Raw genomic sequence first — 12,033 nt, forward strand, 5'->3', positions numbered from 1 at the left:
ACTACTCTCTCTCTCTCTCTCTCTCTCTCTCTTACAGACACAACACAGAAAACAGTGTGATGGATCCGCCATCAAACGTTTTCATTTATGATTCGTCAATTGGTTTGGTGGCTGAATAATTAGATTAACACACACAAAAGGTATATATATATATATATATATATATATATATATATATATATATATATATATATATATATATATATATATATGTGTGTGTGTATATATATATATATATATATATATATATATATACATACAATGGCATCCGCACGAGGAACCAGTCGCCACAGTATTAAAATACAGAAAAATAACGTTGACAACTTATTTATTTCCAAATCTGTGTTTCACTTTTGACTTATCAAGCATATACTTACTGTTTCTAATCATTCAAATAATATGATAAAAAAACAGATGTATGAAACATGCTACGAAAGCAGAATTTATCCGGTGAAAATAGTATCGTATACAGTCCTGAGTGTATCAACATTAGAATCAAAAATCTACCATTTGGTGGCGGTTTGCGAATAGACTTCCGTTGTTGGATTTTATGGAATTAATAGAAATGAAAATTTATATATAATTGGTTGGTTAGATATCGAAATTTCAAATTACATAGGATTATGTAATTATTTTTTAAGAAAAGGGAAGACTTTATAATAAAGGAAAGAAGAAAAAGAAATTCCAGGATAAAATAAGTAAAATGGTGACACACTTGTCAGAATGTTTCGATGAAAATGCTGCCATGTTAATGGACAGGATGAAAAAAAACCTCTATTGCTTATAAAAAGATAGTTCAGGTTATTGTTTAAAAATTGGGAGAAACGTTTACAAGTCTGCACACATTTAATTACCAGCAGTTTCAAACATAAAGAAACTGAAGGTAGTATTTAGTTACCTATATAACTATTATTGATTTGTGCATGTGAGTCCATATGGCCAGAATCTCTCAACAATTTGTTTTTGTTGTTGTTAGGGTTTGTTTTGTCTTTTTGTGTGCAAAAAATAATCTATTGAGATCTACAATTTCATTTGTTTTACTTCTCCTCGTGAAATTGTTCTGTTTGTAATTTATATAATGAAATTCGTGAATACCAGACTAGGCAGATGTTAGGACGTTCTTTGCTCTATTGATGCACACTATCCTGTTGCTGTGGCTCGGTGGATGTCGGTTACAATTTGCACTGAATGAAGAATACAAGCATATTTAATATTTTAATAACTGATTAAGCAACTGACAATAAAAACTGAAGAGTGCAAAGCGCATGAAAAGCTATTTCAGCGAACTTACTCATACGTTTTGCTTATTTGTCCCTCATTTTATCGTCTTATGTGCTTCTTTCTTTCTAGTCATTTCCTACAATCTACATGATGGTTGCAAAATGTCAAGCGTACCCTACCGTCATGTAATAATAATAATAATAACAATAACAATAACAATAATAATGATAATAATAAGAATAATGACGTTGTATAGCGCCTAATCTTTAGAAGCTCTAAGCGCTTTACAACATTAGGCAACACCTATAACAAAAAACATATATAATGATACGATTACAAAAATCAAACACCATGAAATTAGAAAACATAAAAAATACGCTGAAAATATTTAAGGTAGGAAACATTATTAGGTCTTTAAGTTTGTTCTTGAAGTTGAAATAAGTTAGTTTTAATAGCACACTTGAATGGGATCACTGTGTCTTTGTGTCTAAGTTCAGTGGAAATTCATTCCACGTTGCTGGGCCCTGGTATGCAAAAGAACGCTGTCCATATGACTTTGTTTTCATAGTGGGAATAATGAGTATACGATTGTCAGAAGAGGAGCGTAATTATATTGCTGGTGTGTACACGTGTGTGGTCGGACAGGTATGTTGGATTGGAGTCCGTCAGTGAAACGTAGCACAGAGAACAAATTTTGTGTTTGTTTCTGGATCGAATGGATAGCCAGTGTAGAGTACAGAGCAGCGGGGAGGTGTGCTCTGATCGTGGTACTCTAAGTATGATCCGAGCAGCCGTGTTTTGAACTTTTTGAAGTTTCTGGAGTAGATATTGAGATGAACCAGACAGAATTGAATTACAATAGTCCAGTCCTCAAAGTACTAATGAAATTACATGTGTTTTAGTGGCATCAACTGAAAGATATTTGCGAATGGAACTGATGCGTCTCAGCTCAAGATATGCAGCCTTGCATATGTTCATGATATGTTGGTGCAATGTGAGCGTGCTGTCCAGAGTAACACCTAGGTTTCGCACGGACTTTGAATTTAATGTTGGTGTTGCTGATATTTATTGTTTGAGTTAAATAATGTGAATGAGAAAGTCTTTGTGTTGTGATCAGAATGGCCTCAGTTTTATCATCATTCATCTGCAGCTTATTACATGTCATCCATGATTTCACACCAGAAATGCACCTCTCTACACCTTGGATGGTAGCATCAACGTCAGCTGTGTGGCATGATTTTTACATTTGGGTGTCATCAGCGTACAATTGGTGAGACACCAGATGACGATATATGACACTTGAGAGCGGCTGATTGTTGTTGTTGTAGGGTTTAACGCCATTTTTCAGCACAAGATAGGCTGTACATGGTGGCCAGTATAATTGGTGGAGGAAGAACCCTGGAAAACCCCGGGAAGAACCACCGACCCACGAGAAGCTACTGGCAGGCTTTCTCACGTACCAACGTTAGCCAAGGCTGAGTGCATAGAATGAGGAGAACAGGTCCAAGAACAGACCCCTTTGGAACACCGCAACATAAATTAACCTGGCTGGAGTGTATTCCATTTGTGTCCTGTTGACCAAGTAAGACTTGAACCACATTAAGGCTGATTCATGAATGCCAAATACATGCTGAAGACGATGAAGTAATATAGTATGGTCTATTGTGTCAAATGCTGCAGACAAATCAAGGAGGACGAGGACTGTACTCTTTCCGCTATCCAAAGTAGAGATAATGTCATTAAATACTTTTAGAAGAGTAGTTTCAGTACTGGGGCAAGGGCGATATGCAGATTGTACATTGCTAAAAAGACTGTTTGAATTTAGATGAGATACAAGCTGGGATAGAACAACCTTTTCTAAGATTATTTTTTATCTGAATGGGAGATTAGAAACTGGTCGGTAGTTCTTTAAATCGTTATTGTCGAGTGTTGGTTTCTTCAGCAGAGGCTTGCTTTACAATGGCAGTTTTGAAATAATTGGGAATTCCCCGGATCAGATAGAGAGGTATTAATAACATCAGTTAGTGAAGGAAATACTGGATCTATGCACTCAAGCAGCAGTGATGTTGGAATTGGATCAAGTTCACATGACTTTGGTGCACTATTCATCAGGATTGTACGTACTAAATCCATATAGACAGATTCAAATGCTGATAATGGTTGCCGCTGAAATTCTGTATCCCAACTGTATGGTGACGACGAGTCAATTGAAATTGTGGTGTCAAGCTTATTTCTAATGGTTTGTAATTTGTCACGGAAGAAATTTGCAAACAGGTCCGGAAGTTCGACCGGAGAGAAGGTAGTTGGAAGTGGTGTACATTTGATCCTTGACATTGGCTTGTTAGTAATCTCGAAGAGCTCTTTTGCAGCTGAAACTTTCCATGAGTACTGTAGTGGGCTGATTTCGCTGCATGGACTATGTTTGTGACGTTCTGACGTTCTTCTTAGCGGCTTCATAGATTTGCTTATGAATAGTGAGTCTGGTTGAAAGCCAAATCCTCTCAGCTTTACGGCGGTCTCTTTTAGCATGGCGAAGCTGGTCCCTAACACTGCTAAGCCATGGAGAACACTTTTGAATTGATACTCTGCACTTGATGGCTGCGGCATGCTTGTTGAGCAATGAACGCAGGCAGTTATCGAGTTGTTCTGCGGTAGGAGGTAAGCAAATTGTTAGGTTTGCTTGGATGTCATGCATTATTTTGGTTCTATTTATCATACAGAGGTTTCTCTTAGTAGCAAATAAATGTGGAGGGTTAGGGACTGATACGTCAAGATGGCATATAATGCAGAGGTGATCTGATGCAAGTTTGTGGGATACCAGGGAGGACCGTAGACTATCATCATCAGGTCTGTGAAGAATCCAGTCTAAAATGTGACCATGTTTATGGATTGGTTGGTTAACTGACTGTTTGAGGTTGAAAACATTAATGTAATCTATGAGTTTTAATGTGTATGGGTTTCTGGGGCAGTCAAAGTGAAAGTTGAAATTTCCAAGAATAATCAGGCTGCCACCTATCGAATTTCCATACTCCATTTGATTCGTAAACTGCTCCAAAAAGATAGAATCAGATTGTTTTTTCTACTAGGAGGATGGCGGTATAGGCAGAAAAAATGGACTGACCTTTGTTCCAATGTGAGTGTGGTTTGGACTAGTTTAAACGATGTGTGGTCGAAATTGAAAGTTATGGTGTGGTCAAGACGTTTGATCATGGATTTCTTTGTGATGACAGCTATTCCACCTCCGCGAGAGTGGCGTGGGAACGACTTGATGGAGTAACCGGTGGGTGTTAGATTCGCGCACTTGGGCTTATCGCCTGATGTTTTTAGCCATGTTTCTGTCAGGAAAGATACGTCGATGTTCTGATCGTTTGATAAACAGTGGGCAGCGTTCGGTTATTACTGTTCAACATCCAGATTGATAGAGTGTGGTTTCTAATGATTTCTCTAACTCGAAAGTCGTAAGTAAAATGATATTTGCACATCATTTTAAAGGTTTCATGTTCTCAAAGTAACCTTCGCAAAAGATATTATTGTCCTTGCTGTTTGAACTCGATAAAACACATTTCATGCAGTATTCTGATGAATTAGTGGGTAAATTCTTTAGTGATATAGTACGCCATGTTTGGAGTAAGCGTGGCTAACGTGGTAACAGTGGTAATCTTCCGAAGCACACGTTACTATGCCCGAATTGACGAATCCTCATTTGTTAAGCATGGAAAAGCTGTACGGATGAGCTTATGTGAAGATATTTATACATCAATGGCACCATCTCACTCACTTGTGATATCAGATCAAACGCCATTTTAGAATGCATTTCGTATGGTTTGGTACTCTCACTTTTGCATTGCCTTGGGGAAAGGCATCTCTCTTGCTACATGTCTCATGGTACGTGTTTAGGCTCTAATAAACAGTACCAAAAGAAAGAGTGAAAATAACAAGCTTTGAAAAATATAACAAATAAGTTATTTCCCATGAAAAACATTCTCAAAGTAACAAAAAAGAACTCACAGTTTTAAGAATCAAATCCAAAAATAATCCAAGAATAATCCACGAATTAAATTTTAGAAGTCATTGTAATGAAATGGTCTAATGAATTCAAGTTCGAGTCCCGACGAAAAGTCCGAAATGGAAGGCGATGACATATACTGTAGCCTTTAATGTACAGATGTATCTACAGTTATTTTTAAATACACAAACAATAATATTCTGGAGTTTGAATTTCCGAATAAAACTTAAATAAATGTCTTTGTCCAAGAATTCTGTATGAGCAGTGAAATATTTCCAGGAAAAAGAATTAATCTTATAGAATCCAAATAATCTGAATAAAAATTTAAATATAACTCCAAACTGGTCACAAATAAACGAACACCTTGACATCAAGTGTTTTAAGCCTAAGCTGAGAAATATCTCTCTAAACAGCACTGATAAATCTAACTACTGCGTAATTTCGGAAAGTCCAGAATTACGAAATAAGGCTGTTTACAATCTAAAATCGCTTACTCCTAGTATGACCTTGATCAAAAACCAATCATTTTACTCGAGAATAAAATAAAAATATAAAGTTGTTTACTTGTCTAAGTGATTCCTAAATCAAATTCGGAAACTAAGTCAAGAATAGAAACAGTGTTTCTATTATTAGGTATTTATGAAATGATTCAGGTCAAACTGAATTTTCTGAAAAATACCAAATTTCTAGTAACAAAATTACATTACATTGACATTAAATGAAATGAAAAGAAAACAAACTAAAACTTACCAACTGTTAACTAAATTACATCAAATATAAATTAAATAAAATATACAAAACACTTCCCCCATAAAGAAAAAGAACAATTTATATGATAATGCTTTATTTTTGACGTATATTAATTATACATTATTATAAAGAACTCTTATAAGTTATATAAAGTGTACATCAAATAATACATTGCTATACACGGGAAAGTGTATCTGATATTAAATTGTCTTTCCCTTTGATGTTCCTGATGCCAATATAATATTCCTGTAACAACAACCTCTATCTTAGTAGTCTTAGCCGATCAAAATAAGGGGGTTGTGGTCACTAAACACAATAATCGAAGAAGGAGCTGAACTTATGTAAACTTCAAAATGTTGTAATACCAGTATCAAAGCCAAACATTCCTTATCGATTGTTCGATAATTTCTTTGGTGCTTATTTAATTTTTAGAAAAACAGCACACTGGGTGATCAATATCATTTTCTTCTTCTTGAATCAAAACTGCTCCAACTCCAACATCACTTGCATCAACAGACAGTTTAAATGATTGGCTGAAATTTGGAGCTGTAAGAACTGACGCGTTTTAAGTATGGTTTTTAACTTGTCAAAGCCTCCTGACATTTTTCAGTCCAATGGAACTTTATTTTTCTTACTCAACAAATTTGTGAGGGGTTCAACAGTTATTGAAAAATTGGAACAAAATTTCCGATTGTATCCAGCCATACCTAAAAATCGCATCAGTTACTTTTTATTAATAGACACGGGAAATTCAGAGATTGCCTTGACCTTAGCATCTATTGGTTTAACTTGTCCATGTTCCACTATATGTCCTAGAATGGTTACACTAGCACGAGATAACTAGCTTTTGGATAAATTAATTGTCAAACTTGCATCTGTGAGTGTGTCAAAGAATTTCCGAATTGTTGCTGAATGTTCTTTCCAGGTGTCGTTGTAGATGATGACATGATGGATGTAAGCATCACAATTGTCTAAACCAAAGGTAATTATTTTCATGAGACGTTGAAAAGTACTTGGCGACCCTTTCATCCCAAACGGCATTATTTTGTATTGATAAAGTCCATCTGGAGTCACGAAAGATGAAATTTCCTTTGCTCTTTCCGTTAGTGGAATTTGCCAAAGTCCTTTCAGAAGGTCAAATTTGGTGACTTTTTGGCATTTCAGATCTTATCAATACAATATATATTCTCAGTAGTGGAAATGAATCTGTTTTTGTAATACTATTCACCTTTCTATAATCAGTGCACATACGGAAAGTTTTATCTGGTTTTGGAACAAGTATGCATGGTGAATTTCAGTCACTTTTACTGGGCTCTATACAATCATTCTCCAGCAAATACTGAATTTCTTTTTTCAAATATCCCTGTTTGAGAGGGTTCATCCTGTACGGGTGTTGTTTTGCAGGTTTGGAATTTACAATTTCAACATCATTGAAAATTGTATTCGCTGTTGTAGGAACATATGGAAATAAGAGGTCATATTCAAATAATAACTGTTTAAGTCAATTTCTTTCTTGCTCTAGTTTAAGGTCTAGAACTTTCATAATTTCTGAATTCCGAAGATTGGTCACTCCAATATCAGTAGAATCCAATGATATTCATTCACTTAAATCTTCAATGAGTGGGACAGGTATAACTAAATTAACTGCATGTTTAACCATGCATCTCTTTCACTATATTCCTTTAGCAAGTTTATGTGGCAAAGTTGTTTTTGTTTTCGCCTCCCAGGACTATTTATGATGTAATTTAAATCATTTTTTCCCGTCAACTGTGTAGGTACCATAATACTTGGCCTGAAGATGATTTTGTGGTATGGGCAAGAAAGCCAGGACCCTATTACCAGATTGAAAACTCCTTTCCTTTGAGTTCTTTTTATCATATCTTGATTTCATTTATTGATTGAGTAGAGTGCAGCTTTTGACAAAATGTGCTTAAAATTGGAAACATAATCAAAAAGATTGATTTCAGTATCTTCATTAGAAAGAGGTTTCTAATTCAACAACTTCAATGGTCCACGCACAGTGTGTCCAAAAACCAGTTCAAAAGAACTGTAGCCTAAAGATTTTTGAATTGATTCCCTAACAGCAAACAATAGTAAATGAATGCCTTTATCCCAATCTTTACCCGTATGAAAACAATGTGATCGAATACTATTTTCCAAAGTCTGATGACATCTTTCTAATGCCCCTTGGCTCTCAGGGTGACAGGCAGAAGATTTGAATTGTTGGTTGCCTAATTCGCACATAACTTGCTGGAAAATTACAGACATGAAATTTGAGGCTTGATCAGACTGGACAGATTTGGGAAGGCGTTTTAAATTTTTTTTATCAAAGCTTTTACTTTTGCTTTAGATTTAATATTCTTCAAAGGAATTGCCACTGGAAACCTTGTTGACGCACACATAATGAACAAAAGGTAGTCGTTAACTGACTTGGTTCTAGGCAAGGGACCAACACAGTCTACCATAATTCTACTAAATGGTTCGTCAAAAGCAGGAACAGGTAGTAGATGACACTTAAGTCTCTTCTAATTTTTATTTCCTACCATTTGATAAATATGACAAGATCTAAAGCATACACCAACATCACTTTTGATTTTTGGCCAATAAAAGTTAGTCAAGATCTTACGATAAGTCTTATTAATCCCTACATGACCAGCCAAAGGAGTTTCATGGGCCAGAGTAAGTATTTCCTGTCTAAAAGGTTATGAGACTCCAATTTGATACTTCACTTACCATTCGTCACCAGCAGGTACCTCGGGAGGTCTACGTTTTCTCATACGAATTCCATTTTTAATAAAATAACATACATGTACTTCAGTGGCTTCAATTTCACTAATGGCCATTTGAAACAAACAGGAAATCTCAGGATCTTTTTCCTGTACGACGACAAGTGATTGTCGTTTGTCGCCCTGGTTAGAATAAGGAGAATTAGTAGTAAAAAGAGGATCATTGTGATCAATACCCTTTGATTGATCCAAACAAGGAGTGAAAGTGACCTCATCAAAAGCCTGACCAATACAGGTGTCATCTAAATTAATACTTTCCTTACCAACATCATTCTCAAGAGCTTTCTTTGCCATAACTCTATTAACTGCACAAGCTGGGAATAAATCACGGAATTCTTTTTCAATATGATCGACTTTCTGATCCAAACAAGGTTTGTCAGTTACAAGTAGATTAACCACAACTTTGTCTCCAGCTAGGAGTTTGCCTAGTAATTAATTAATGTCATCAACGTATAAAATATACACTGTTCCGACTGTCACAGATCATGAGACTAAGTCTGATGACAAATTTACCCAATGAAGAGGGACATTAACAAAGCCGCACTCTACTCCCTGAATAAGACACTCTCATTAGAAAAAGAGTTCTTAGAAAAAGGCAAAGTACCTGACAATAAAAGGCTCTGAGAAGCTCCTGTGTCCCTTAAAATTTTAATAGGGATAAGATTGGCCGAATCATTCAAGAGTGATATAGAACCCTTCGATGTGAATGTTTCATAATTCTCCATAATAAAATCAGACTGGGGATTATTATACCCAACAAATATATTGCTTTCAATACATGATCGTGACCGTGACCTCTTAGAAATAAGAGCATTTGGAATAGATCTGTCTTGATTCTGGTGACTATTTTTCAGTTTGTAGCAATCAGAAATAGCTTATCTTTTCTTTTTGGAAATGGTACACGTAGGAAGAGACAAGGTTATTTGGTCAAGCTTCTCTGATGCTTGATTTTTAAAAGTTGTGCTAGCTTGAGATTTAGAAGGACTTTATTAGGCTGAAATACTTTTCTGCCAGAAGACTGTTGAGTGAAAGTCTTTTTTTCAAAAGGAACTTTAAAAAAATACTCATCATTGGCATGAGCAGCATATTCCAAGGTTTCAGTCTGATGCTCGACAAGATAAGTCTTAATCTCACTATGGACACAGTTCTTGAAAACTTCAAGTAATATATGTTGTTTGAGACTTTCATAATCTTGTTCAACTTTCGTGGTAAGCACCATAAATCATATAACTGCTCTTTTTCTCTAGTAAATTCGACATGAGTTTTATAGTTTCTGAAATTTTGCCGATAAGCTTCAGGGGCTAAATCATAACCCCTTAAGATGCATTCCTTAAACGTACGTATCATAGTCACCACTTTGGTGAAATGACAGTGAACGTTAAATATCACTAGTTTTACCAATAAGTACACGTTGTAATAATTGAGTCCAATGCTCCCTTGGCCATTTCAAATTTTCAGCAACTTTTTCAAAATAAGGAAAATATTTGTCTACATCTTTTTCTCTGAAAGGGGGCACTAACCTTATATTCTTTGCAACATCGAAACTTAAATTTGTGTTTGAAGTGGTAATGTGATTTTCACTTGCCAGCTCCATATCTTTTATTCTATATTGATATCCCCTCTTTTCCTTCTCTCTTTGCATTTGCATTTGCACCTCTCTCTCTCTCTTTCTCTCTCTCTCTCTTCATTATTTAATTGCATTTGCATTTTTCTTTCTCAAATTGTAATTGCATTTGTTTTACTTGTAACTGCATTTGTCTTTCTTTTTCTTCCTTATCTAACTGCATTTGTTTTTCTATCTCTCTTTCTTGTCTCTCTCTCCTCTTTCTCAAATTGTAACTGCATTTGTTTTCTTCTTTCTGTAATAACATTTGTTTCTCCAATTTCATTTGTTCTTTGTCTTTCTCCAATTGAAACTGCATTTGCATTTGTTTTTCTCCTTTATCTTTCTGTAGTTCCAGGTTCCTCAACTCCAATTTCATCTTGTATTTTAATTCTAATTCCTTTACTTTTATGTCAGAGTCTGATACAGACTTACTGATCAAAACCAAAGCGAAATACGGCTGTTTACAATCTAAAATCATATACTCCCATTATGACCTTGATAAAAACCAACCATTTTGCTCGACAATAAAATAGAAACAGAAAGTTGTTTACTTGTCTCAATGATTTCTGAATCAAGGTCGGAAACTAAGTCAAAAATAGAAACACTGCTTCTATTGATAGGTATTTATGAAAAGATTCAGGTGAAACTGAATTTTCTGGAAAATATTATATTTCTAGTAAACAAAATTACATTACATTGACATCTAATGAAATTAAAAATAAAAAAATGTGAAACTTACAAACAGACAATTAAATTAAATCAAATATAAATTAAATCAAATATACATAACACGTGTAGGATTGCATCTAAGTTACACATTTCCCCCAAAGATGTATCTCTTTAATTCAAACTCCAATGCCATTTACTCATCAAATTAATTGTTCTTAATAAATAGTCACCTACCCAAACAACGAATACCCCGCGATACAAGCTTTACAGAAACTATATGAAACTAGGTTACATTTACTTACACCCATATCTTTCTGATTTCAGATAGGGTTTCAGCAATGAAACCTCGCTATTTGACGACTTGAAGGTTTGACTTCAACCGTAGGCCAAAAACAAGTATGCTGGAGCTATTTTTATTGAATTGACTGCTTATTCAAACAAAGGCCTCCTCGAGAAACAAGCAGTACAGTGACATTAAGATTTCGTCAACAAACAATATGGCAGAGTACCTCTCAAATGGAAGACAATGTGTCAAAGAATGTAACAACTAGTTCGTGGCAAAATATCTATAAATGGTACCTCAATGACTAGTTGAAGTATTATTTTCTAATAATGTTATATCAATGATATTTTCTTTCTCGTAAATGATTCAGATTTACACAACAATGCAGATGGCAACACTCTTCATTATGCTCACCACGAAATTAATGTTTTGATCTAAACTTGACACAGTGCACTAATTTTTTTTTCTTTTTCGGACGAAGAAATGAACGCAAATCCAGATAAGTTCCAAGATATTTCACTTGTGAATAAAATAAAGAATGTCTTAAAGCTTTCTCCATCAAAGAGACTGAAATATTTTGTAAAGTCGGTCAAACAACATAAGTCACATTGAATCTTATGCTAAATATGATATGAAAATCAATAGCATTTGTCGAAAAGCATATAAGCAATTAAATGTGCTTAAACATCCAGACATTTGCTAGAATCTTTAA

The sequence above is a fragment of the Sinohyriopsis cumingii genome, chromosome 3, assembly GCF_028554795.1.
Source record: "Sinohyriopsis cumingii isolate HCF-2022 chromosome 3, ASM2855479v2, whole genome shotgun sequence".
Classification (NCBI taxonomy): domain Eukaryota; kingdom Metazoa; phylum Mollusca; class Bivalvia; order Unionida; family Unionidae; genus Sinohyriopsis; species Sinohyriopsis cumingii.